General features: G+C 43.8%; 1 long non-coding RNA gene across 3 annotated transcripts in view; it reads left to right on the plus strand.

The window, feature by feature from the left end:
- The window catches only part of LOC140847925 (uncharacterized), a 94,565-nt gene that overhangs the window by 20,218 nt on the left and 48,110 nt on the right, over positions 1–26,237 (plus strand). For all 3 annotated transcript variants that reach the window (XR_012128203.1, XR_012128204.1, XR_012128205.1), the window contains 2 exons: positions 15,726–15,837; positions 23,493–23,643. This is a non-coding gene — a long non-coding RNA (uncharacterized lncRNA). The remainder of the gene's footprint in view (positions 1–15,725; positions 15,838–23,492; positions 23,644–26,237) is intronic.

The raw sequence follows: 26,237 nt of genomic DNA on the forward strand, positions 1-26,237 counted from the left end.
CGTTTTCAGAGAATACTTTCCTTTGTTTGTTTTTCTGATAAATCTTGAAACCAGTGCAGACTCTTCTGCAGCCCCCATGATACCCAGATGAGACATGTACCTTCTCATCTTCCCTCTCATCCCACCACAACACCCACACAAATAAGAGTTGAGATGGGTTGACGAGTTGGGTCCTTCCTGAGTCTTCTGAACAGAGGGCTTTATTCCTTTCTCTGTAAAAACAATATGAGAGCATCCCATCAGGGAGCTGCTTGTTCCAACAGGAGGCAGGCATCACATCCAGAAAGGCTGTGAGCCTCACTGCAGGGGATTGAGCTCCTTGGAGCCACATCGGATGCCTTCCTGAAATGCAGGAACTGCATGTCAGCACACATTTATCAGGGGCAGCACAGCCCTCTATTATAATCCTGATCTGTGGCATCAAATGTGAATAAACATTTGAGGTACTTGAATGTCTCCTGAAGGCCAAGCAGTGACTTCATAATTAGCCATTCCCTTATTGTGATGAAAATTGGGATGCACAGATGTGTATTTACAGGTCTGAGGAAGGATACAGAAAGGGCTAGTGCATTTTGTTTTTAAAGCAATTCCCCAGAGTCCTGAGATAGATGGTTTATTTCCTAATGGCATGGAATCCGCGGCCCCGTTCCTTGCTGTCACTACCAAACTTGCCATCTGTTCTGAGATACACTGGTTCTGTGCCCAGGATTGTCTAGCACAGCTCACATCCTCTGCCTTTTCCATTATTCCTCTTCCCAGAATGAGCAACTTTCCCTTCTTGTGCCCTCACCTGGTCCTCCATGACATATTCCAGGGACATAATTTCTTACTTCTATCTTAACACAGGTCTCAAAAGCTTTCTTGATCTTAATTTAGGGTAGTATGATTAGTTCTGAATATTTTTCTTTTGTTTAGTGATTTAAAAAAATTATGGTAAAGTATACATAACATAAAACTTACCATTTTAACCATTTTAAAGTGTACAGTTCAGGGGCATTAAGTATATTCACAATTTTGTGCAACAACCTTCACCATCATCCATTTCCAGAACTTTTTTTTCATAATCCCAAACAGAAGGTCTGTGCCCATTAAACATTTGAACCTTTTGTGCCTGGCTTATTTCACTTGGTGTAATGCATGTAAGATTCATCCATGTTGTAGTATATATCAGAATTTCACTCCCTTTGAAGGCTGAATGCTATTCCATTTTATGTATATACCTCATTTTGTTTATCTATTCCTCTGCTGATGGACATTTGGTTTGTTTCCATCTTTTTGGATATTGTGAGTAACACTGCTATGAACACTAGTACCTAAATATCTGTTTGAATCCTTGCTTTTAATTCTTTTGGGTATATACATAGCAGTGGAATCTTTGATCAATGGCCATTATATGTTTGCCTTTTTGAGGAACCACCAACCCCACGTCACTTTTCAACGCCTCATCATAGAGCATGGTCATACAGCAGGATGGCATTGTGCAGTTATTTGTGGAAGCAGGACCATTGCCTCTTAGGGACAGGACTTCAGAGGTCATCTGGCCTCTCACTTCGACAGATGGAGTGAATGGTACAGATGCTAAGCACCCTCTGGAGCCAAACAGGCGGAGCTGAATTCCGTTCTGATACTTGCTACATCGTAACCTTGGGTGGGTGACTTAAACACTGTACAACAGTTTCTAATGAGGAAAATGATACCGACTATTTTGGGGCTGTTGTGAGAAATAAGTAAGACAATGTGGTAAAATCCTTGGCACAGACCCAGTTAGGGGCACGTCCTCAGTAAGTGACAGTTGTTGTTTCTGTGATCAGATGTATGAGATGCTGAGGCCTAGGGCCCTCTGGTTGCCTCTTCTCATTGCTGGTTCTGAATTTCTCTGTACATGGCTCTTTATGTGTTCATACATTACGATGGAGTTTCAGCTGAAATCCTCCTGTGAGCCTTGTTTCTCTCCTCTGTAATGTTCATGAATATAGTTGGATTCTGACCCAGCTAAAATATTTCAGAAAGCAGTAGGACCTACTCTGCTACTTACTGACTATGTGGCCTCGAGCAGGTTGCAAAATCTGGCTAATCCTCCTGTTCCTCCATGACATGGGGACATCCTACCAGCTGAACAGGGCTGTGGTTACACCTACGGGAAATGTTCAAGTCCCAGCACCGCAGTGCTCACGGAAGGGCAATCTCCATAGTTCATCAAAACAAAAACACAGATTGTCAGACAGGTGATTTACTATTTCACAAAACTAAGGTGCCGTGGACTGCAAAGGATGCCCTCAATTCCCAGATGTTAAAAAGTGAGGAAAATGTGCATCCTCAGACTGATGAAATACAACAAATGCCTTTTGGCAAGTTCCTAAGTGAGAGGTCATGAAGGAAAAACCAGAAGTTTGGAAAAGCCTCACATTTTGGAAAATGAACAAAGGGCCTGGAGCAGTTCTGCTTTTCCTGTGATTGAATGGGGCCCCACACCTGGGACAGCTCTCTTAGGAACTCATGTCCAAAGAATTCAAGGAGAAAGAACTGTGTTGGAAATGCAAACTCAGCTCTGGCACGCAGAATGGAGAAGGAATGCTTTGGGGAAAAACACCCTCTTCCTTTTTCACTTACTATAAGAAATGGAAACAGTGTCCTTGACCCACGATCTTGTCTGGTGGCTGGGGGTCTGGGTGGGAGGAAAAGGCACCTTTGGTCTCCCCAGGTTAGCAAGTCCCCTTCTCTTGCCGTCTGGGTGTCTTGCACAATGGATCCATTTGAAGCTGCCAACTGGAGGAGAGTGACTCACTTCTGAGACTCTGAAACACTGACTTGTTAGGTCTTGATGAAACTTCAGAGGTGACTTTGATAGTGGCCTTGCCTGTGGAATGCCTTCACAGATGGTGGTGGCTCAGGAGGTAGCAGAATTTAGGGCTTTTGAATCCCTCTCCAGTGCTCTCACTGGCTCCCAGAGTTTTACAAGCCCAGTGGAGTGTCTGTTAGAAGTTGAAGAGGAACCCTGAGGATATACTGCAGGTTGCTTAGACCTGCAGCTGACTGGATTACGGGTGAGATTGTAATAGCTGTGACCTACTGGCAGTTCTATGATTAGTAGGTATTTTCCTCCTTGGGTTCTTCACTTGCAGTAAACAATTCTTCACTTAAGTATTTGCTGTGGTTCAGGCACAGTCCTAAGCACGTTTATATTGAGAAAGGTCCCATTATTGTTCCCATTTTACAGACATTAGCTAACATTGGGGTGATTTGTTCAGTGTTATGCTGAAAGTTTGGCCTCTGACTTGGAGACTGAATGCCCAACCCATTGCTTTAGGACTGCCCTTGATTGACTTGTTACCACCTTTCCAGTGCAAACAAGCCAGCAGATAGGAACACACTCAATTTTCCTCCTCTAAACTTGCAAACCTACCTCTATCTGCTCCCATCTTCCTTACTTCTGCTGATCTGCCTTGTGCCATCTTATAGCAGATACTTGCTCCATGTATGCTCAGGGTTCCACCTTTGCCTGCATTACAAAGGACTCATTTGATGACCATACTCTTTCTCCAGTATTTTCAACCTTTTATCACTGATCGATTACCTTCCTCACTTAAGTATTTCCAAAAAAAAAAATGTATGTCCTTGCATCACCCCTCCTTGCATATGTACCCATGTGCCCCACTCTTATTGAAGGGGTCATGTAGGCCCCTGCACTTGCTTCCCCACAGTGCATCACCTCCCCTCTGCAGTCTGGCTCCACCATCGTAGGCACCCATTGAAATGTGGTCTTTCCAACGTCACAGTGGCCTCCATGCTGCCAACCCGGTGAACACACCTTAGTCCTTAACTTCTTGACTCATCAGAGCATCCAGCAGGGCTCCCCACTCCTTTCTTGCAGAAACACTCCCTTTGGTTTCTCTGGTACACCTCCAAAGTAGGTGTTTTGGACAACATACCTTCTCATCCTCTTCCTTTGGAAAAATAACCCCCCTTGTCCCTTTGGAAACTCCCCTACTTTACTTGTGGGTCTGTCCATAAAGAAGCTGGTGTCCCTCAGTGATCCACTGCCTGCCCTGGGCTGGCTCAAATACCCAGTGAGGAAGGAGCACTTGTCTCCTGCTCCTCATTTCAGTATGGAGGTGTTTTCACAAGAGCCGCCATTCTTGATGAGTGTGACCAGGGTAGCAGCCCTCCATGGAAATGTGTTAGATTCGCAGGCCCTGCTTTAGACCCACAGGTAAGAAACTCTGGTGTGGACCTCAGCAATTCGGGTCTTACTAGCTCTAGCTCTCTGCATGCTTCTGACACACAGTAAAGTTTGAGAACAAGCATAACATCCTGTTTTCTTTGTTGCTTGTTTTTTTTTAGGTTTTGTCAAAGCTTAATTTGCAAGCAGTAATATTCACTCTTTTTACACACACAGTTCTAGGAATTTTAACCAGTGTGTGTAGTTGTGTGATCACTGTCATTAACAAGACATTGAATACTTCTGTTACTCCAAATGTTCCCTTATCGCCTTTTGCATTTTATCCCTCTCTATATCCCCAACACCTGGCAACTACTGATCTTATTTTTTTCCAATACTTCTGCTGTTTCCAGTGTATCATACAAGTGGAATCAAACAGTATGTAGCCCTGTGAGATGAGTTTCTAAATTTTAGCCATTTTAATAGGTATGTACCTGGGATTTTTTTAAAATTCATTTTTCCCTAGATGGTGGATAGATTGGGAGCAGGGTAGAAAGATAAATCATCAGCTGGTGAGTATGGGAGAAGGACTGTGTGATTCAGCTACTTTCTCTCCATCATCATCACTGAATGATGACAGTGTTTCAGTCCCCCAGGTGTACCTAATATATTTTATATGCCTACCCCTCATCTTTTTAGCTATGGGGAAACAGTAAATAATGTGTGGTTGTCAGTTTGCACTGAGTTTCTGTTCCTCAGAACAGAAAGAGTCAATTTGTCATAAATGGGTGAGAATGTGGAGTCTGGAGGCAGCCATTTGAGTTAAAATCCTTGCTCTTCCATTTACAAGCTGTGTGGCCTTGGGCAAGTTACTTAATCTCTCTGTGCCTCATTTGTCTCACCTGTAATACAAGGATACTACCATGATAATTCTTCATAGAAGGGTTGTCAGAATTAAACAGGTTAATACTTGTCATTCACTTAGAACAGTACCTGGCACATGGAAAGTTCTTAATAAATGTTGCCTATTATTAATAGAACCATGATTTTAATTCTTTCTCTGCCTTGCTGGGCACCCTTTCCCAGAACCCTTTGAGACTCCTCTACTCTCATCTACTCAACAACATGTTGGTGGATCCTCAGGTTTGTGTCCTAGACCATCTCCTTGTCACTGTGCTCTCTCCCATGGCTTCAGCTACCATCTGTATGTTGATAAATTGCCAAATGGGAATCTCTAGGCTTAACCTCTTTCTTGTGGTCCAGACCCAAATATCCAATTGCTTATTTGCTATCTCCAATTAGATACTATCTTGTTCTTCCATTGCTGCATAACAGATTGCTACATACTTTGTATTTTAAACCAACACACATTTATCATCCCATGATTTTAAAGGGCCAGCATTTGGGCATGGCTTAGTCAGGTCCTCTGCTCAGGTTCTTACAAGGCTGAAATCAAAGTGTCTGTTGGGGCTGTGCACTCACCTGGAGACTTAACTGGAAGAAGAATCCTCTTCCAAGCTGTCTTGGGGTACTGGCAGAATAAATTTCCATGTGACTGTATGGCTGGGGGCCTGCATTTTTGCTGGTTGTTGGCTGGAGGCCATACTCAGATTCTAGAGGCTGCGGGCCATTCCTCACCATGTGGGCTTTCCCAGTATGGCTGCTCACTTCATCAAGCCCACAGTGTCTAGTTCCAGTTGGATGTAATCACAGGAGTGACATCCCATGGCCATGTTGGTTAGAAGGAAGTCCCAGGTCCTGCCCACACTAGTAGGGGAAAGGATTATAGAAGGGCATGAACACCTGGAAGTTGGGCCATGGGTCACTTGAGAATCTGAGTACCACAGAGGCTCATAAATATCATCAATATGCCCCAAGTGGGACACAACACCTCCTGACCCCTCTGCTTGCATCCTGCCTGCAGTAGGAAATGACACCAACCTTAAACCAGAGGCAAGAGGTTGTCCTTGATTCCTTCTCCTATCCAGCCCCTCAAGCAATCAACCATGAAGCCCTATTGATTCGCCTTCTAAATACCACTTGATTCATTCATTCTCTCTCGTGTTTACTACTACGCCTCCTGCTTGCCACCATTTTCTTCCCTTGGCAGCCAAATGATATTTCTCAAGTGCAATTCTGATTACATTGTGCCCCACTGAAAACCCTGTCACAGCTTTCCGCAGACCTCAGAATGAGGCTGAGGTTCCTTAAGGGCGCCCTTCAGCCCTTGTCAATCGGCTTTCCCCCATTTCCCACCTCCCTTCGCCCTCTCTGTCCTTTTACCTCTCTTTCTCTCCTCATCAGTGGGGACTTGCTTCCTAGCCATTTCCTTTGGGAGCCCCTTCCCCAGGCGCCCCACCTCCTCAGCCCCACCCCCGTTCCCCGCTCCACCCTGTGGGCTTCCATGATTATTCTCCTTTAAACTGAAGCTCTGTGAGGCTGGGTGGCCTCTCGGGCTGTCATGATGCTTTCAATACTATAAGCCCTCAAGTAACTGCCAAGTAAATAAAATAAGAGAGATGAAGACTTGGACCTCAGCCTACCCTTAAAAATGTTCCTACTCTTAAAAATGTTCCTACCCTTCCCTCAGACACATCCAGCTTTCATTCTTGTTGGGCTCTGTTCCAGCTGGCAGACCATTTTAAATCAAAAGTAATATATTAATATAGGCACCCTTGTTCCGGGTAATGTTCTTTCCTATTATGGCCAGTGTAGTCTCCAGACATCTCCTAGCTACTGATAGACCCCAGCCACACGAGCGCCGGCACATCACCTATTTCCTCCTCATGTGGTATTTGTCCTTTTGCCATGTAATTGGAATTTTGTAAAAACAGCTGACCGACTGCCGTACATGTAGTTCTACAGACTCGCTGGGAACAGGCCCCTCCCTCCACCCTACGGAGCGGCCCACACCTGCTCCCGGGACATTCCAGGAGATGATCCCATCCGCCGAGAACAGGAGGAGCATTTGTTCCCTGAGCTGGCTTTGGAAGGACAGCTGAGGCTGGGTCCAGTCCAGCCAGGTCAGCCTGTCCCTGAGCATGGGGTTTATTTTCACACAACAAGTGACTGAGCTTAGTTGACAGGTGTGAAGAGGTCCTTTCTAGCCCATAAGAGGTTCACTTCTGCCCATAAGGGTGAGGCAAGTTCACTTGGGAGCCCAATCAGCATGTCATGTGGTGTGGGTGGGAGGGGGGAGAGTGGGGGGGTGTGCGTGAGAAAGAAAGAAAAGAGTGGTAGAAAAAGAGTAGAAAAGGTGTAAGGGAAAAAAACTGAGGGAAAAAGAGATGCAGAGAGAGATTCAGCGAGAAGACGGAGACAGAAATAGGAGACAAAGAGACAAGCAGAGAGCTGGAAGGAGTGAGATGGACAGATAAAAGGGCTTGGTGGTGCATGCACGCAGGCACTGTTGGTGGCCTTTTAGTTGGGTTAAGTGCACGCAAATGGAAAAGAGGATAGTGTAGAATGTCAGTCCCATCTGGAGGACCATGTGTGAAATGAAGACAAAATGAGCATCTGTGTGGTCGTTAGTATATTCCTAATGGGCTGGGAGGTGGGATGGGGCAGATGAGAATGAGGCACCTTGGGTGTACAGGGCAAGAAGCTTCACCCCCAGCCGTAGTCAGCTCTCTTGTACATGCATGAGGCTGGGAAGATGGTAGAGTGCCCACCAAGTTGTACAGAGAGCTAAGATGTGAGGACCTGTTCTGCCTCTAGTGAACTCATTCTCTTGAATTTCTGAGGATGGTCCTAGTATTCAGAGATCCTAGAAGCCCAAGCAAAGCCATTGTGAACTGTTCATTGCCTCCCAAATCCCACGGAATGGGCAGGGCAACAAGTGTGCATCAAATACACACCATTCCTCATGATCTTGAGACATTAACTCACCTAGTTCTCCGACATTAAGTCAACTGTGATAGACCTTGGACAGCAGCTGCTATGATTGCCCCCACTGTATGGAAGAGGAGAGGAGGCACAGAGAAATCAGCAGCTTGCTCAGTGCCTCAGGCCGGTAAGTGGTGGAGCTGGACTTTGAACCCAGGAAGTCAGGTCCCACAGTCAGTGCCCTTAATCACTATGTCACCCGTCAGAGTTCAGCCCTCAAATTAAACTCAGTTCTCTTTCCAGAGAAGACAGAAGAGGCAGCAGCGTGTAGTGGAAAGAACTGACACCCTGTGTGGCTCTCCCCATTATAACCCTGGTGTCCAGACCGCCTCTCTAAGCTGCAGTGGAGGGCAGTGACTTAGTGCACCCAGGGTGGAGCCACACCACACTGGGCTCACACCTCCCACTCTGTCACCTACCAGTTTGGTACCCTGGCCCTTCGCTTAGCCTGTCAAGGCCACAGGTTCTTCCTCTGTAAAATGAGGACAACACCAGGGCTGTCCTCATGGGGGTGTCAGGGTTAAACCAGACCATGTATTTAACATGGGTGGCCTGAAGTAAGCCTTCGATAAATGTTACCTCTTATTATTATTTATCAAATGGTGGCCCTTTCTAGTTTATATACTTACTGTAGGGATGATATAAGACAACGAATGTGAAAGCACTCTAAAATTTTATGAATCTTGAAATGTTAGGTAGTATTGTCATTAGTAAATACTGACCAAATGTAAGGGACATTTAAAGTATGTGAATTAATAGCTTTATCAGATAGCAAGACAGGAGACTATGGGGGGGCTAAAGGGAGGTGCTGGGGGAGGAAGAGTAGATAAGTAATGGTAATATCAGATCCAATATGTGAAATCCTACAAAAGAACCCCAACACCATAGTAGGGTGCAGTAGAGAAAGGGATTGGGAAAGGCTTAACTAAAAGACTGTGTTTTGAAAAGGATATGGAAATCCATTCATTAGATGCATATTGAATCTCGGCCTTTGCCAGTCATTGTGTTAGGTGCTGGGGATACAGTGAAGACTAAGACAGACTCATAGTATCCAGGGAATGGTCTTCAGGATGAGGTTTCACCTGGGGTGGGTTGGGAAGAGCATTGCAAGAGGAGGAAATAAGGCAAAGCAAAGACACAGAGGTGAACAACAAGCAAGCTGTGTGAAGCATCCTGGAGCGATCTGTGGCTGGCGTGACGTTAGCTGCGTAAAGGAAGGTGAATCCAGACAAGGTGTTCGGGGCCATATTTGGGCAGTTTTGAATGACATCTGTAATTAATTTGAAAGGCAATGAAGAGCCATTGAGAGGCAATAGTATGATAATAGCCACATAAAGGCTACTCTCAATTAGGAATTCACATTAGTGCAACTTATTTTAGCTAGTTTAGAGTCACTAATATAGGTGATAGTCTACCCCAGAAAATCCTACTCAAACATTTTTCAGGGCGACATTCAGTTAACTGTGATAGACCAGCAATACCCTTGCACTTGAACAGTTCATAGGTTTGCTGTAGCAGACACATGCATACATCAGTAGCCTACATTTTAAAGTCAGTTCTGCATTTGGGAGTATTTACATGTGTCATTTTCTCTCTCAGCTCCAAAATTTAGTGTGTCAATATATAAAATTCAAGAATAAATGTATATGGCAGGGTAATTGTTCAAGGATTAAAATATATGCCAACAGAACACTGGAAGCTTTATTTCATGACATTTGGGCTCCTTCTTTTGCAGTGTTTCTTTGTGGTAAAATAGGCAGATTAAAGATCATTGCAAATCAAAGTGATGCTTTCAGCTTCTGAAATGAACGCTACCTTGTCTTTTTCCACTTTTCAGACATTTGCATAGACCTGTCAACCAAATTTTGAATTCTTTTAACAGTGATGTTTAATCCGAAGTTACGAACACCCGCGTCCCACCAAATTGCTTTGCCCCTCTTCACTTCACACGCCCACCGCCCTTCCCTTCACCCTTGGAGAGCACAGTGCTCTCTGAAGATTTTGCAGGAGCTTAAAGAGACAGACTCAGAGCCTTAAAAACAAACCAACGGCCACCAGACAGACCTTGCGAGTAGAAACTGACCCCTCCCTGCTGCTGACCCTCCCATGTGTTTCTGTGTTTAATTGCCAATCTGCCGACAGTTGGAGAAATGTGTTTTCCCATGTTTTCCAGGGAACCCCCTGAAGTATCTGCAGACTTATCTGAAATATCAGGAGTATTTGAAGGGATCTGAGAAGTCAGACGGGTACTCTTCTAGGGTGGAGGATCTGCTTCACCTTGGGCAGGGCTAAAAAGCTTCAGTGTGAGAGGGCCCTCAGCAGAGAGGGAGGATAGAAACCGCACTGGCCCCAGATGCTCACCCATCTCCTTTAACTTCACTTACGGGGTCACAATGATCTAGGGGTCTGGTTGATTGGACTGGCTGCCTGCTGCCTACACCACTCAGGTTTGCCTGCACGGTCAGCTCTGCTTGCAGTGGGTTACTAACCACAAGTGTCTAGGACTTGAAAGGGAACAATGCCCAGGGGCAGGCAGGGTCTTGGGGCTATATGTTTTGTTGTCTGTTATTTTTAATTCCAAGTTAATAACACAGATCAAGCCCACTGTTAAATAATACATCTGCCTGGGGTTTGGGTAGCAATTCACAATATGTTTTTGTTCATTATTGCTTTAATTATGGCTCAGAATTCTTTTGAATCTCTCCCAAGTAACAGGTGGTTTTCTGACCATGATAAATGCTAAATGCTGCAGGGGATAAGGCAGTTAGGCATTGTTTTCCTAGCTGTGGTTCCACCTAGGCCCCAGGCAGCTTCTGAATTAGCAGCCTGCAACAGATTGGAATTCCTGAGGGACTGCATTTAACCCTTAGTTCTCCTGAACCTGTTTTCAATGCACTGTGGGGTGAGGGCTCCCCGCTGTACTCAGAGGCACTGGCAGATGCACTTTTTGTATCCTGGGAGGTGGCAGGAGGGTTCAGGGTAGGTCAAAAAGTTAATATGTCAATGTTCTGAAGGATGATGGCAGTAAGAACTTGGTGTGATATTAAAGATGATTTGAATTTAGATTTTTTTTAGAATAAAAGCATTCTTTTATGTATCTGCAATAGATGATAACAATTAAATAAGTCACACATGAATCATAGAAATCAGAGTGAGGGCAAAGACCTATTAGATCATCTAGCCAGTTCCCCAGCTAACACAGAATTATTCCCCACAGTATTTTCAGGAGAGCTTTGTACAGTCTCTTTTGAAAGACTTGAGCAATTGGGGCCTTCAATTATTTCCTTAGGGAGACACTTTCCCTTATAAAAGACCTCAGTGTTTTTCTCCTTAGACTGATACTCAAGCTAAAAAAAAGTCTATATGTTAGGCTCATTTGCACAATCATTTGTACAATGAAAGTGATCAGAGGTAGAAATTATGCCTACTAGTCTCTCAGAAAACTGTTCATGTACTCAGAATTCTTCCATGCACCTCCATTTCTGGTTTTTATGTTTAAATTTACATACTCCTTAGATAGGGAGGAGGAGGAGGTGGGAGTACTGATATATCCTGGGGAGCCTCCCTGGTGGGACCTCCCACCACAGACTGGTCAGAGGTCACACTGTACCAGTTAATTTCAACAAGGAGGAAAGATGTTTTTGAATAAATTTGTTCAGATTGTATGTTTCCAGGGCAAAGAATACTCAGTCGACCAGGAAACAGCAACCAAGGAGTCCCCTCTCTTTGGAATAAACCAGTATTGTCTTTTTGGCATTGTTTGTACTGGAGAGCCTACCGATTGTGCGCACACATGACGCTGGGATCCAGGGCCGACTCTCCTGCGGCAGATTCTCGGTGATCCTGGGCTCCCAGCTGCTGCTGCAGCGCCAGCAGGGTGGCATGCACAAAGTTTCCTGTCGGGTTGCCATGGTTTGTTGCCCTTAAAGGGCAGTTTCCAGTCTAAGAGGTTAAGAGTTTGAGTTTGAAGAGTTATAGACATAGCAGATCGCATAGATTTCCAGAACTCAAGAATGCTGTAGTTAGGACACCTTCTCCAGTCCCCTTCCCTACCTTTCATTGGAATCCTGTCGATGTGCCAGGCACTGAGAATGGAAATGCTGAATAGAGTCAAGCCACCTACCCTGAAGGACCTTACAGGTGGGTGGGGCAGGCAGGTGTGGGAATAATCTCAAAGCCCTGCAGCAAGGGCATGAAAGCAGGAAGCAGAGGAGGCCTCCGGCCTAGGGGGATGGCATCTAAGCAAGGCCAGGTGTGGAAACTTCCTGGGAAGGCTGAACTTAAAGGACAGATGCTTGGAACTGTGGGGGCAAACGCAAACAAGGCAAGGAATAACAGACCTAGGTGGAGGGGCATGGGGAGCCCCAGCAGGGCTCACCTGAGTGTGAGTGTGGTGGGGCATGGGGGAGGCTGGGGTGCCTGCCTACGCCGACTTAAACAGTCTCTGAAAGAGGCTTGTTGCCATTCTGCAGATGAGGACACCTGCATGGTTCAGAGAAGTCAGGTGCTTTGTCCAAGATCACATGGCTCAGTGGCAGAGTTGGGACTTCAGCCTGCTGACCATGCCAGCTCAGGAAGAGACAAGGCAGCTGGAGTACAAGTTTAACGTGGGCATGTTTGTGGCCTCCTAGAGGGAGTTGGAGGCTGGCCACAGGAGCTCCAAAGTTGTTTGGAACCTTTCCGTATCCACCTTGAAGAGCCAGAGGCAGGGGCCTCTGTGTCTCAGTTCATGGGAGAGAAGAAATAGGTTCTTGCAGAGTTAATCATCTCTTATAAGTACTTGGAATGACTCCTGTCAAGGCAAAAGCATGTGCCCTCTGCCAACTGATGCTCTGCCAGGGCTGAGTCAGGGGGACTGGTGGCAGCCACACTGAGCCTGTGGCTGTGGCTGGAGCAAATTTGTAGCCTTGTGGTCATGGCCTTCTAACAGGCATGTGATATATGGGGAAGCTGCGGGGAGTGGTCCTACCTCAAATTGGGGGCAGGGAGGAGGAAGTCAAAGAGGCAGCAGTGATGGGAGGGGCGGGCACTGGCGCGTGAATATCAGCAGGTGTGGGCATGACTTGGCTGGAACTATCCTCGCAGTCTCTTTCTCATGCCGTCCTCCATCCAGGTGTGGGTGGTTTTAACCTGACTGGAGAGGCTGTAAGAAGCATCATGGCATTTTAGCCCAGTTCGTCTCTCAAAGAGTTACCAGTCTGCAAGTATGGGTTCCACGCTCTCCCTGCTGCAGGGGCTGGGGGGCCAGGCCTACTGCCTGCTGTGCTTGTTGTAACTCAGAGGTGTGAGCCAGGGGTTTGGGCTGTCTTCAGTGTGGACTTGGTCTTCCATTAGGAAGACCCACTCATGGCCATATCCAAACTGTGCTATCCATTTCAGATTTACTGGTAATAAATTAGTTATTTTGAACAACTGTGTCTACTTTGATTTGCTTCTGAACTCGGGAAAGAGTTGTGATGATCATTGCTAAAATGTTAACAGTGTATGGGATTTAATACTAGCAATTGAGACAGAGATCAAGTAAGGATTAGGATTGGAGTTGGGGGAATTTCTTACTGAGAATAAGATAAGCACATTAGATTATAAACTAAAAACCAAGACAATCTCAGTGTCTAGCAGTAAGATTTGGGTTTATGGCATACCAATACAATAAAACATGATAACCTTAAAAATGATTGTAGGCACATTTAGATTGTTAAAAGATATTCATACTCTTTTTGAGGCCATAGCAGATTATGAGACGGTATGATGGTATTTTGGTTAAAACATGCATACATAAGATGAAAATATGGGAAAATATAACCTGGTTTATAAATAGATCAACTTTGAGAGAGGGATTATGTGTGACATTTTTCTTTTTTCTAATTTATTATTTTGATTTTTTTTCCTAAAATGCATATGGATTTCTTGATTAAGTAAAGAAAATGGAAGATTGTAAACATCTTGTTATCCGGAAGAGAAGGCATGAAAGAAGAAAATAACCCTGGATCTAGGGTCAGAAATACCTGGTCTGGAGTCTCAGCTTTGCTCCTACTAACGAGGTGGCCTTGGCGCTTGCTTCTGCTGTTGAGGACTCACAGCAGTTCACAGCAAGACAGGCTGTCCTCTGTGGCCCCAAAGGTCCATAGGTGTTTATGTGTGAACACGGGGTTGGTCCCCACAGCTATGCAGACTAAAAATATTCATTTTGTTATCACCCTAGAGTTTATCAGGGATAGACTTACACTAACGAACTTCATAAATGACTCATGTAAATTACTCGGCAGTGAGGTAGAGTGAACTGGCAAGAGGCCGTGGTCTTGAACTCTCCATTTGATGCATCTTTCCATGCAGGCAGCTATATGGGAAGCCAAACTATAGTAAAAACCCTGCTGGGTGAGCATAGGGTCTTTCATGTACCCAACAAACCATTTCTGGTCACTTAAGATGGGCCAACCAGACTCTGGGCTACTTGCTGCAGTTTGGGGAACCAAATTGACATTTCCTTAGTGGGTGTAACATTAGGATTTTCATGACTCTGTGTAGGCTGTGGTTAGGAGCTCTGGAGTCAGATGGTCCAAGACTTAAGCTTTTCCACCTACTTACTGTGTAGCCTTGGGGAAGTCAGCCTCTCTGACCTCCATATTTTCTCACCTCTAAAATGAAAATATCATGCACCCCACTCATAGTTTTGTTTTGAGTGTTAAATAATGTATAGAAAGTGTTAAGTACAATGTCTGCCACATGGACATGCTCAATGGTGGTATTGATACACTATTTTAGCTCAACGCATTCATTTTGCAACAGGTCTTACCAGGATTTGCTAACTGGGCCTTTGTCAAACTAACCTCATAAGTTAGTACTTATCTTATGGGTACATCTGGATCTAGTTTTCTTGACTTTTTCCCTTTTAAACACCCACTAACCTTTCTGATTATTGCATTTTTTCTTTAAATATGTTAGTACTACAAATTAGGCCAGGGGTTGGCATACACTTGATATAAAGAATATGAGAACAAATAATTTAGGCACAAGAAAAAGGAGCTGAAGCAGCAGGACAAGGGGCAAATGTATCAGCTATGGGCGTTGGGGGATGCCAGTTGCTATGCAGGCACTATTTCCTTTGAAATAACAGCCTCAGCCTCTTTCCTTACACCTTGTTCATCCCCTTTCCTGTTTTCTTAGTTGCAATCACTCAACTCTGCCATTGTGGGGTAAAAGCAGCCATAGACTGTAAAATGGATGAGCAGATTGTATTCCAATAAAATGTTACGGGTATTGAAATTGAGTTTCATGTAATTTTCACTTGCTACAAAATATTTTTCTTTTTTTCTTTTCTCAACCATTAAAAACATAAAAATCAATCAGGTAGTAGACTGGATTTGGCCTATAGGCTGTGTCTGCTGATCCCTGATTTAGATAACAGTCTGATTGCCTCTAATTAGACAGCTTCTTAAATCATTGATCTCATTCATCATGTGTTGATTTTATAATGTAATTATTAGGTACAAATTTATTTCCAAATTCATAAGGCCTATCTCACTCTGGCTGTTCCCTCTTCCATGCTGCCTTCCCATATCCTGTGGGCCACATATACTTTCTGTGTGAGGGTTAAATGACAATATGGGAAGAGAATGGTGCACAAAGCCTGGTCATGGGTGTACTCCAAAAATGTTCCTTTCCCAATTTCCTTTTTCCTAAGGTGGTACTTGGAAACTGCCATCAACACTGAGGGTTGACTTTAGTGGAAACAGTTGTGCTGTCCTAACTTTTGAGATAAGAAGAGTATATCCTTTTCTCCATAGTCCAGCCTGGTGAGTAATCCTTTGTGCTTACGTGAGTGGTATGGAAAGAAGAGCTATGATAGTGTCCTATGGAAATATACCACTAGATTCCCCCAGCACACACCTAGGTTGTGCCCACTGAAGTTGGGGCCCACATCCAGACAGTGCTCTCTACCCTACCAAGAGGCTGCATACCCGACATGCAAAGCCCTGCTCTTGCCTCACATACACACTTGGCATGAATTGGCTCTTAATCCTATCTTGAGAAATAAATTTAGCTCCACAAAATATTTAACAGTATTATATTTTACTAAAGATATTGTGGAATTCAGGAGGAAGAATTCACAATACATTGCACACTACAAAAAATAAACAAATAATATCCTATTAGACATTTCTTTGGACTCCCATAAATTGTTTCTTTTTATTCCAGCTCTCCTGTCTCGTTTATTCTCTTGCCTCATAATCCTATCTATTTTCCTGAGCAGTTCAGCTCAGCAATTCTTGTTGTATTCCAGAGCTGCCTTTTAGAATCATTTTGTTCTTCCAGATGTTCATATTTTAGATGTTCCTTTGATAAAAGTCTTTTAATGGTAAACTGTGTCAGTTTTTGTTTGGCCAAAATGTTTTTACTTTCTTATCATTCTTGAGAGAAAATATCTCTGAGAACACAATTGACAGTTATTTTTTCAGCCTTTGAAGATATGGTTCCACTGTGTTTTGTCTTCATTGTTTGTATTGAAAGTCTGCCATCAGACTGTAGTTATTTTTGGGTAGGTGATCTGCCTTTTCTTGTTGCTTTCAAGATTTTCTTTTTGGCTTTGGTGTTTCACAATTTCATATGTTGTGCCTAGTGTGTATAATCATTTAAACATTTTTTTTCCTGCCTGGGATACATTATACTTTTTGTCTCTGGAGATTCATATCCTACATTAGTTCTGGCATTTTCCTGTCTATTATCTCCTCAAACAAGGTCTCTTCATCACTTTTTTTTCTATTGTTTAACTCTGTTTGGGGGATATGTTAGAACTTCTAATTTGTCCCTCTCCTTCTCTTTCTGTGTCCTATTTTCTTATCTTTTGTGCTGCATACAGGGCGTTTTTTTCAAGTCTACCTTCAGTCACTATCCTCTCTTTACCCATGTTTATTTTGCTGTTTCACTTATCCATTTATACACACTCACACACACACACACACACACACACACACACACACACACACGTTTTAATACATGGATAGCTTTAATTATATAGTTTTGTTTTTTATTTATAAATTCTATTTCTTCTTTGTCAAATCTGTTTGGTCCCTTTTGTTAGTACCCTTTTCTGTTCATCTTATTATCTTTTATTTCTTTCAACATTTCATACATAGTTTATGTTCTGTATCTGATAATTCTAATATTTGAAGATCTTGGGGGTTTAATCATGCTTGTTTCTGTTGACTCTCAATTATGGTGATTGGTTACCTTGTGGTTTGGTAAATGATTTTCTTTTTAAAGCTTATATTTCATTGAATGTAAATGGTGGGAATCCTCATGTGCCTGGGTTAAGAAGGCTTTGCTCTAGAGAGGATTTGCATTTCCCTTTGCCAGACACACTGGTGTTACCAAACTGAGACTACTTTATTTTCTTTGGGGTTTTTAAAATTAGGTGAGTAGCAAAAATTTGAATATAAGACTCATGTGAGAGCAGGTCTGTAGTTACAAGTACTTAGAGGAGACCATTATTATTATCTTAAAATTTTTATTTGTATTACTATTGTTAATAATGTTTTCCACCTGGTGCTGTGGCAAAAACAGATTTCCTTCTGACTTGTTTGGTGTGTTTTTCTAGTCCACCTTTTTCCCAGAGAATGAACCCTATTAAAGGTTGAAGTTTAATGGGAGTCTCAGGTTCATCCTTCTACTTTGGCAAGCCCAAAGACCCCATTTCCCTGCACTGTGAAGGCTTTTCTTAAAAGATCAGATAGTATTTTAGGCTTGCAAATCATATGGTCTCTGTTGCAACTTCTCAACTCTGCTCTTATAGCGCAAAAGGAGCTATAGATGATACATAAATATATGTGCCAATAAAACTTCATTCACAAAAACAGGTGGTTGGATTGCATGCTGTGGTTTGCCAACTTCTGCTCTAGGACCCTGGTTTTGGCATTTCTTTCCTGAGCAGCCCCAGCTCCTGAATTTTCTTACTTTTTTGCTTATGGCTTATTTATTTATTTATTTCATTTTATGTTCGTAGGAATTTATTTCCTCTATTATCTTGTGAAATAATCAATTCATTTAATATTAAAATTTTTCCAACATATCAGTGTTCTGCAATGGAAGAATTTTCAAAATATCCTGTCTTCTGAATTTCTAGTAGCAAACACGAACAATTTCTCTCTCTCCTTCAACTTACATACCCTCTCATCTAACCAAAACCTGGCAAATAGCTGTATGGCAAGCATTATTTTTTTTGGTAAACATCTACCCTAGTCCTTAAGCATCTTGTTGTACCAATTTTTAGCTCCTCTTCCATCTGAGAGTTTATGGTCTCAGGGTAGCAATATTTCAAAAGAAATACTTACTAGGAATCTGACCTCTTCTTTCATGTCAGAGGAAGGAGTAGAAGAAATGTAGGTGTTATAGATGAATGTGGCCTCCTGAAAGTTCTTTCAGCTATGTTTACTGAGCCTCTTCTACATGCCACTCACTGCAGGAGGACCTAAAGTTTACTGGTAGAAGAGAGAAAAAAATCCTGCTCTCTCAGACCTGACATTTTAATGGAGAGGAATAGGAAATAAGTGAATAAAACCAGAAAATATCAGGTAATGAGAGTGCTGTGTTGAAAATAAAAAGTTGTTTTCTGGAGTATAACTGGGAGGTTGTTTTTTTTTGTTTATTTCAAATGAATGGTGGGTGGAGGTGACCTGTGAGGCAACATTAAAACCTGACTTGAATGAAATAATAGAACAAGCTTTGTAAAAGTCTGAGGCAGGGGGAGGGAGAAGATGAATGGAGAGAGCCAGTGCAGAGGTTCTCAAATTGGAGTCATTTGGTATTTTCAGGGGTCAAAGAGGATGCTAATGTGGCTGAGATACAGCACAGGCACACCTTGTTTTATTGCACTTCAGTTTATTCTGCTTTGCAGGTACTGCATTTTTTGCAAATTGAAGGTTTGTGGCAACCCTGCAACCAGTAAGTTGGTGCCATTTTCCAACAGTATTTGCTCATTTCCCGTCTCTGTGTCACATTATGGCAATTTTCATAACATTTCAAACTTTGTCATTATTATTGTATTTGTTATGGTGATCTGTGATCACTGATAATGACTCACCAAAAACTCAGTTGATGACTAGCATTTTTAGCAATCAGTATTTTTTAATGAAGTCATGTATATTGTTATTTAAGACATAATGGCATTGCATGCTTATGCAATACAGTATAGTGTAAATATAACTTCTATAGGCACTGGGAAGCCAAAAAATTCGCTTGCCTTACATTATTGCAATGTTTGCTTTTTTGTGGTGGTCTGGAACCAAACCTGCAATGTCTCTGAGGTATATGCCTATAAAAGCAAAATCAATGGTAAAAGTCTCCAATAAAAGGAAAATGGTAATCTGAGAGACAATGGACCTAACTCAGGGGTATGATGAAAAGCAACCAGGGGGTTGACAGCTGTGCATCAGTCTTAGAAAGCAATTGGTCCAAATTGGCACATGAAAGCAGAGGGCCCAATAATGTCTTAAATAAGAAAGGGAGTTCCATTACGCATTATATTATTAAGAGCCTGGAAGATTTTTCACGATAAGTTGAGTGCCTTTGTCTTCTGTTTATCAGAAAAAAAAGGCAATAAAAATTGTGAGAAAAATAAAAATTTTATAAGACATTTAAAGTTAAATATGGACTAAGCTGAAATGTGGCATGATTTAGAGCAGTTGATGTAATTTAAGAAAAGAGAACACCTTTGATCCTGTGTGGGACATCCTCCTTTGGGCAGGATAGGTTCAGTGACATACAACCCATTTGCTGCACTGACTTATCTGTAAGTCAGTCACTCCACTACACAGAGGAGATATTTATGCAATAATAGCAGTAGTATAGATGTTATTTTGGGTTTAGAGTTTTAGATTCAACCTATATTGACAAAGTAAGAAGGAGCCAAGTATAGTTAAAAACAGAAGATAAATGTTATAAACCTGGATGTTGTAGAAATATGCAACATCAGCTGCTGAAAGCTGGGATAACAATGCCGTCTAGTTCGCTCATTTCCTCATCTTATATAGTGCATCTGAGGGGGGAGGTTGTGGGGGGGAGTATAAATGTTAAATTCTTTGGTATGTTACAAGTTTTAAACACTCCCTGCCTGTCTTATTTTTACAACTTATTTTAGAAAGAGTTATCCTTCAGTTCTTTAATTCTACAGTATTTATGGAACATTTCCTACATCCCATGCGCCATGTATTGGGGGAACAAGTGGAGAACCAGACAGAAATTTTCCTGTCCTCATGTAATGCATGTTCCAGTGGGGGAGAATGTGACTTCCCACAAGCCTCCAAAAGACCCGCATTAAAGAAATGGAATATTAGTAACATCTCAGTCATGCTTGGCAAGCCCCAAAGTCCACTTGCCTTGTGTATGTTGATGACTCCTTAATCTCTATCTTCAGATCAGATGTTGTTCCAGAGCTTGAGATCTGCATGTCTAAGTGCCTAATGAGCATATGTGAGCCTGATCTTCTTCCACGTCCTGCAGCTCCTGCAGAAAACATCTTCCTCTCTCTTCTGCGCTCCTTCCCTCCTCCCACCCACACAGGCACCCCACCTCCATTCAATTACCAAGCTCTGCTGATGCTCCCTCCTGCCTGGATCTCAAGTCTCTGCACTGGTCCCAGGCCCACTACTACTTCTCAGTCTGGCCATTAGTTCTTACTTGGATTATTCCAACACACCCTTCACTGCTCTCCAATCCATTTTCTACACTGCAGCCAGAGTGACATTACAGACAAATCTGATCATCTCATTATTCTGCCTAAAGCCTCTCAATGCCTCCCCATAGCCCTTAATAAAAAATTCAAATTCTTTAATATGACTTGTGAAGTCCCTCTTTATCTCATGTATGTATGTGTACATGCGCAAGCTGTCCCCTCCCCCTGCCAATCTGTACACATGAGCCTATACATATGCTGATTTCTCTTTCCAGAATATTCTCCCCACTACCCAGCTCTCTTTTACTAGGGTCTTCCCATTTAGATGCTTAGGTTGATGAAGGGCTTCAGTCCCACACTTGGCCATGAGACTCTGCTTATTTTGGTGTCCCTTTGACTGTGTCTGGGGCAGAATGGTTATAGAATGCAGGGTCTGGGGTCTCTTTGGTTCAAACCCTGGTTCTGCCATTCCTTGGGCAGGTTACTTAACTTCTCTTAAGCTGTGTGAGCATCTGTAAAATGGGAATCACAGTGAACCTGCCTCACAGGTTGTTACATGATATGTGACATGCCCTGCAGTGTGTCTTTGCTACCACCATGACTTATTGTGACTCTCATGCTTCTGATCTCCGCTTAATGAGGCTCTCAGGGAGGTCTTCCTTGAGATGCCCTCTGTTTTCAGGTTCCCACATTTCCCCTCCCTGCCTGCATCTCTCTTTATTGTACTCATTCCTACATCTCAGCTCCTGTGTAGTGGCTGTAATTGACTGCTGGTGTGTGAGTCTAAGAGCATGAGAGCAACCTCTGTTTCCTACAATGGTCTCATGTTCAGTGTAGTGCTTGGCACATGGTAGGGCTCAGTAAAAATGGAATAAACAAAGAAAGAGTGGGATAGATGCAGAATTTAGTTAATCTAACTCAGTCCTGTAGAAAACTTTCTGACCTTGGGAATCATGGGACTCTGGGACACCTGAGCAGGACAGCTCCACATTGCAAATGTATTCTGTCATTTGATGGTTTAGAAGAGCTTTAAAACGTATTTATTGTTTTTCTAAAAAAATGCTTGTTTTCCAGCCATGTTTCTAAATTACTAGAATGTCCAAATGGTGGAATTGCCTCTACCACCTGAGAGCAGAGAGGTTTCGGGCTGGGCTTTTGGAGTAGCACTCACTCCTCTGCCCACAGCATCTCTCTGCCTTGGGAAGGTCCTCTTTTCAGGGGTAGTGCCATTTAGTCATCCAAGCCCCCTTCCAAACCTGTCATAGGACCATCCAGCCATCCTCTCCCAAGGGTGGTGTTGTTCTGACCTGAGGCTGGTGGACCAGTGTCCGAGGTGGGTGTGAAATGAGCTCCAGCAGTGATTTGGCTCCTTTAAGTGTGTGGACAAGCTCCAGGAGGCCTGTGGCCCCCACCCCTCTGCAGCCAGCAGCAGAGCCCAGCTGTCAGCACTCCCCACAGGACTTCATGTGTTTACTTGCATGGTCATATGGTAACCTCTCCCAGCTCACAGACAGGCTGCACTTACCTCATCTGTAGCCTAGTGACCTCACCCACGTAAAATGTGGCAAGTGAGAGACAGGAGCAGTATGGGCCCAGCCTCTCACTCAGAGCCCCGGGAGAAGCTGCCCTCCACGTTCACTCAGAAAATCAGCTGGAGAGCTGTCCATTTAGTAATTACTCCCAGCCAGGGGCCCATTCATAAGCCAAGTGGATGTGTCTTCTTGGGGGTGGGGCTGGGAGTTGTCTGTGCAGAAATGTGTTGCCCACACCTGGGAGTTGAGCGGGGGATTTGCGGCCCCCTGAAGGTGGACCACTACCCCAGGCTGGCAAAGCCGTCACGTCATGATATTGTGCTCCCCCACCCCCCAAACTCTCCACCAGCTACTTAAGCACGTTGAGGGTGCTGAAGCACAAACAGGATGAGAAAGACACCACAAAAGCAGAGAAAGGCAACGTGTTCTCTTAACTTGGGGTGGAGGCATCACCAGATATTGTGGGGATTTTTTATTGTGTATCACTTTCTTTGAATTATATTTGCTCTCCCCTCCAAAAAATATTGCATGTGATGACTAGGAATATAAAATAAATTACCTTTGCCATAGGCTGCTGGGTTTATTAGCCCCTTTCAAGCTCTTCACAATGTAAAGGACAGGCTGACCTAGAGTGATCTCCTCCTTCCAGGCAGCTCCCTCTCCCCTCTCCTGGTAACAGGAGCTCTGCTATTTGTGCATTTAACAATTTAACCCTTTGATGTACTCCAGAGCTCTGCATTCTTTCTGGGATTTCTTTGGGGAGAGTGCTTGGCTTTGGAGTGGCATTTTCAGCTTTAAGGCAGCTGATTTATGTTATCCACATCGTGTAAACATTTAAAAAAATAAACAGATTTTAAGAAAACAATCCTAGGAAGTAAAATGGAAGCAACAACACAAAAGTTAAATAGCTTCAGAGCTCGAGAATTCATTTGGGGAAGGTCTGCACAATGAGGGTCTTGTGGTGGGGGTACTCATTTTAATGAATTAAATGTTAATAAGTTAATAAGCAAATGTTAATAGACATACAGAATCCCCCTCACCCCCACTACAGAGAGATCAATTAACTATATAAGACCCATTGCTCTTTTCCTTTAAAGAACTGACAAAACCAGTTACTAAAGGTGGGATCTAAGTCTTCTAGGGAAGGAAGCAATCACTGGGCTGCAATGAGCAAAAGAGCAGAAGTCATTATTTCAGTGGGGTGTTTGCTGTTTATTCCTGGTCATGCACTTGACATCTTTCTTATTAGCAAGCCTGGAGCATCGCTGGAGTGTGTTTGAATAATTTCCACCCAAATCTGGAACACTTCCCATGCCCAGATGAATGCCCCCATGAACAAATTGCCTCCCTGGCCTGTCCAGAGTCACTGAGGCTGCTGGCAAATGGGTCTTCAGAGCAAGGTAAGCACTCCAGAGAACTGACGGTATGTATTTAAACCATTACGGCCTGTGGGTGTCTCTGCCTCCTGCTGCACAGTCCGGAGCAAGATGGTGTAATATGTGCATTTTACATATCAATGGCAGAGGAGTCTGTTTCCAGATGGCTCTACCTATTTTAAAGCCACCTTTTTATGCAGAAGGAAGACTGTGACCTCCCTCCAAGTAAATGTGTTTTGTAAGCCCTGGGAATGAATGCTTAAAAAATGGTCCTGGGCTATATTTCATGTCCAGTCCAACGTGTTGTGTATGCACAGCTGTTCAGGGCTGGCATGTGGTAGCATATTAAAAAGAAGATTACCATTTCCCATTTTTCCCTCTTCTGAAGGCTTGATATGCATATATGAAACTTGTGAAAAAAATTGGCATAATGAGACAAGGAAGCCAGGTCTCGAGACACTAGTCGGAGCACATCTGGAGTTTGTAGCATTCTAGAGATAGTTACTTATTCCCAGGAGCCGCCGCCGGAGTGGGAATGGTAGCCCGGTATCCATGGTGAGTTTCCCTATCGCACTGTGCCAGGTGTGCTTGTGTGTTGTTTCTTGGAAAGGCAGTCCTCTGAGGGGTGGGGAGGGGAGAGGACAAGAGAGGAGAGGAGGGAAAAAACAGAAGGGAGGTAATTAGGCGCCACTTTGCCCAATGGAGCCAGCTCAGGTGTCTGAAATCGGGAGTAGGTATTGGAGGATGCTGGTGGGGTCAGATGGTGTGTTCAGAGCCTGTTCTGAGCCTGCCAGCTCCACTCTTGTTTCTGTGGGGACAAGACCAGGCAGGAGAAGCCCTGGGCTCAGAGGAGACACACAGATAACACACCAAGCTGGATGTGTCTGGGAAGGTCCTTGCTACTTGCCTCCTACACAGTGTGGTATTAGTCTTGAACTGACAACCTGAAATCATGCACTTTTTTTTCCCCCCAGTTAAGAAATTGGAAACATTTCAAACCTCATAGGCTGTTATGTAGACAAAGGATTCACAGGGCAGCATTTCTACTGGATAGCTGACTGGCTGATCTTTATATTCTCATCTAAGAGAGAAAGTGAGGAGCTGGGAGCTGTGGGGACCTGCCTTACAATAAGAGGTAAATCAGGAGTGGGTCTAGGAAGTTTTCCTAGGAAGAGGGTTAATTTTAGTTTCATAGACTCATGGGATTTATGAATTTTTTTTTTTTTTTTGAGCTGCAAGAGTGTGAGGTTCCAGATGCTCTGTGTAAAACAATGCCCCACAGGGGAAAGTCAGGGAGGGGAGGTGTGAGGTCCAGCAGGAGGCCACCCTAAGGGAGGGCTATAAACAGCAGCTGCTTCCAGTGTGTGTGCCCAGTGCTGCCTATTAGTGCAGGTCTCCCAACGCCTTGTTTCTTTCTCTTAAACCAGATGTGACCAACAGGAGTTTGTCAATTCATAGGTGGACCCCAGATGGTGGGAATCAGGGAAGGAAGCTGAGGGGCACTTGGTGAGATGGGAGCCCTGGCAGAAGAAGGCTCTCTGCCCTTTTTCAGGTGCTTGGTCTTCCCTCAGTCTCCACATCTGATCTGCAACTTGACCACCCACCTCTCAAGATTCTGCACCTGTGGCAAAGTGGAAAAGGGCGCCTGACACGTCTGATTTCAAGCTCAAATGTGGACACGTGGAGGGACAGGACACACTTGAGGAGGATGGGTGATAGCAGAGGGATACTCAGAGGAGCCACGGTTAGGGAGTCCCCAGATAGAGGGCAGGGACAGGGGAAACAGGCGAACCCCGTGCCGCTGGGACCATGCAGCCCCTGGGTGATGAAACATGAGGATGCGGGCAGGAAAAGACAGAGACATTTCACTCAGCCGCACCTGATGAAGGGGTTCCTCAATTCCCCAGTTGGTGAGGAATACGTGTTATCCTCAGAGGCACATTACTTCTAGTTAATTGTGTGTGTGTGCGCGCGCACGCGCGCGCGTGTGTGTTTATCTTTTAAGAAACTGTGGATTCAGGTATTATTAGTTAATCCTTCTTCTTTCCTTTCCCTCTTTCTTTTTTTTCCCAAGTCAGAGAACCTTTTGAGACATATAACCAAAGGGCTGTCTGAAATCAGTGTGTCCTAACTAGGACAGCCAAGAGTCAGAAGCCCAGAACAGGGGGACCGGGTAAGCAGTATGGTGCATTACACCCCTACCTTAATGGGATATGGCCCAGGCAAACCGACCTACAGGCCACAGCCTCTGTCTTTATGTTCTCTCCTTTTTGTGGAAATGACAAGAATCACTGTGAAACTTATATTCTGAGGTCCTCAACTATGCTCCCCAAACTATTTGTCACACTCAGTGTGATAGCTATTTCTAAATGACACAATAGTGAATTCTCATCTCCAGCTGGTAGAAGTGAGATGGGTATGGCCATTCTGGAGAACAATTCAAAAACACTTAGCCAAGTTACATACTTTGATATTCCATGACACAGCAATCTCAGTGTATATCAGAGAAACTCTTGCACACACCCATACAGAAACTCACATGGCAGGATATTCCTCAGCATTATTTTGGGTTCTAGGGAGTTGGAGGCAACATAGGTGTCCCTCACTTGGAGAATGGA

Source organism: Manis javanica, chromosome 2, assembly GCF_040802235.1.
Source record: "Manis javanica isolate MJ-LG chromosome 2, MJ_LKY, whole genome shotgun sequence".
Classification (NCBI taxonomy): domain Eukaryota; kingdom Metazoa; phylum Chordata; class Mammalia; order Pholidota; family Manidae; genus Manis; species Manis javanica.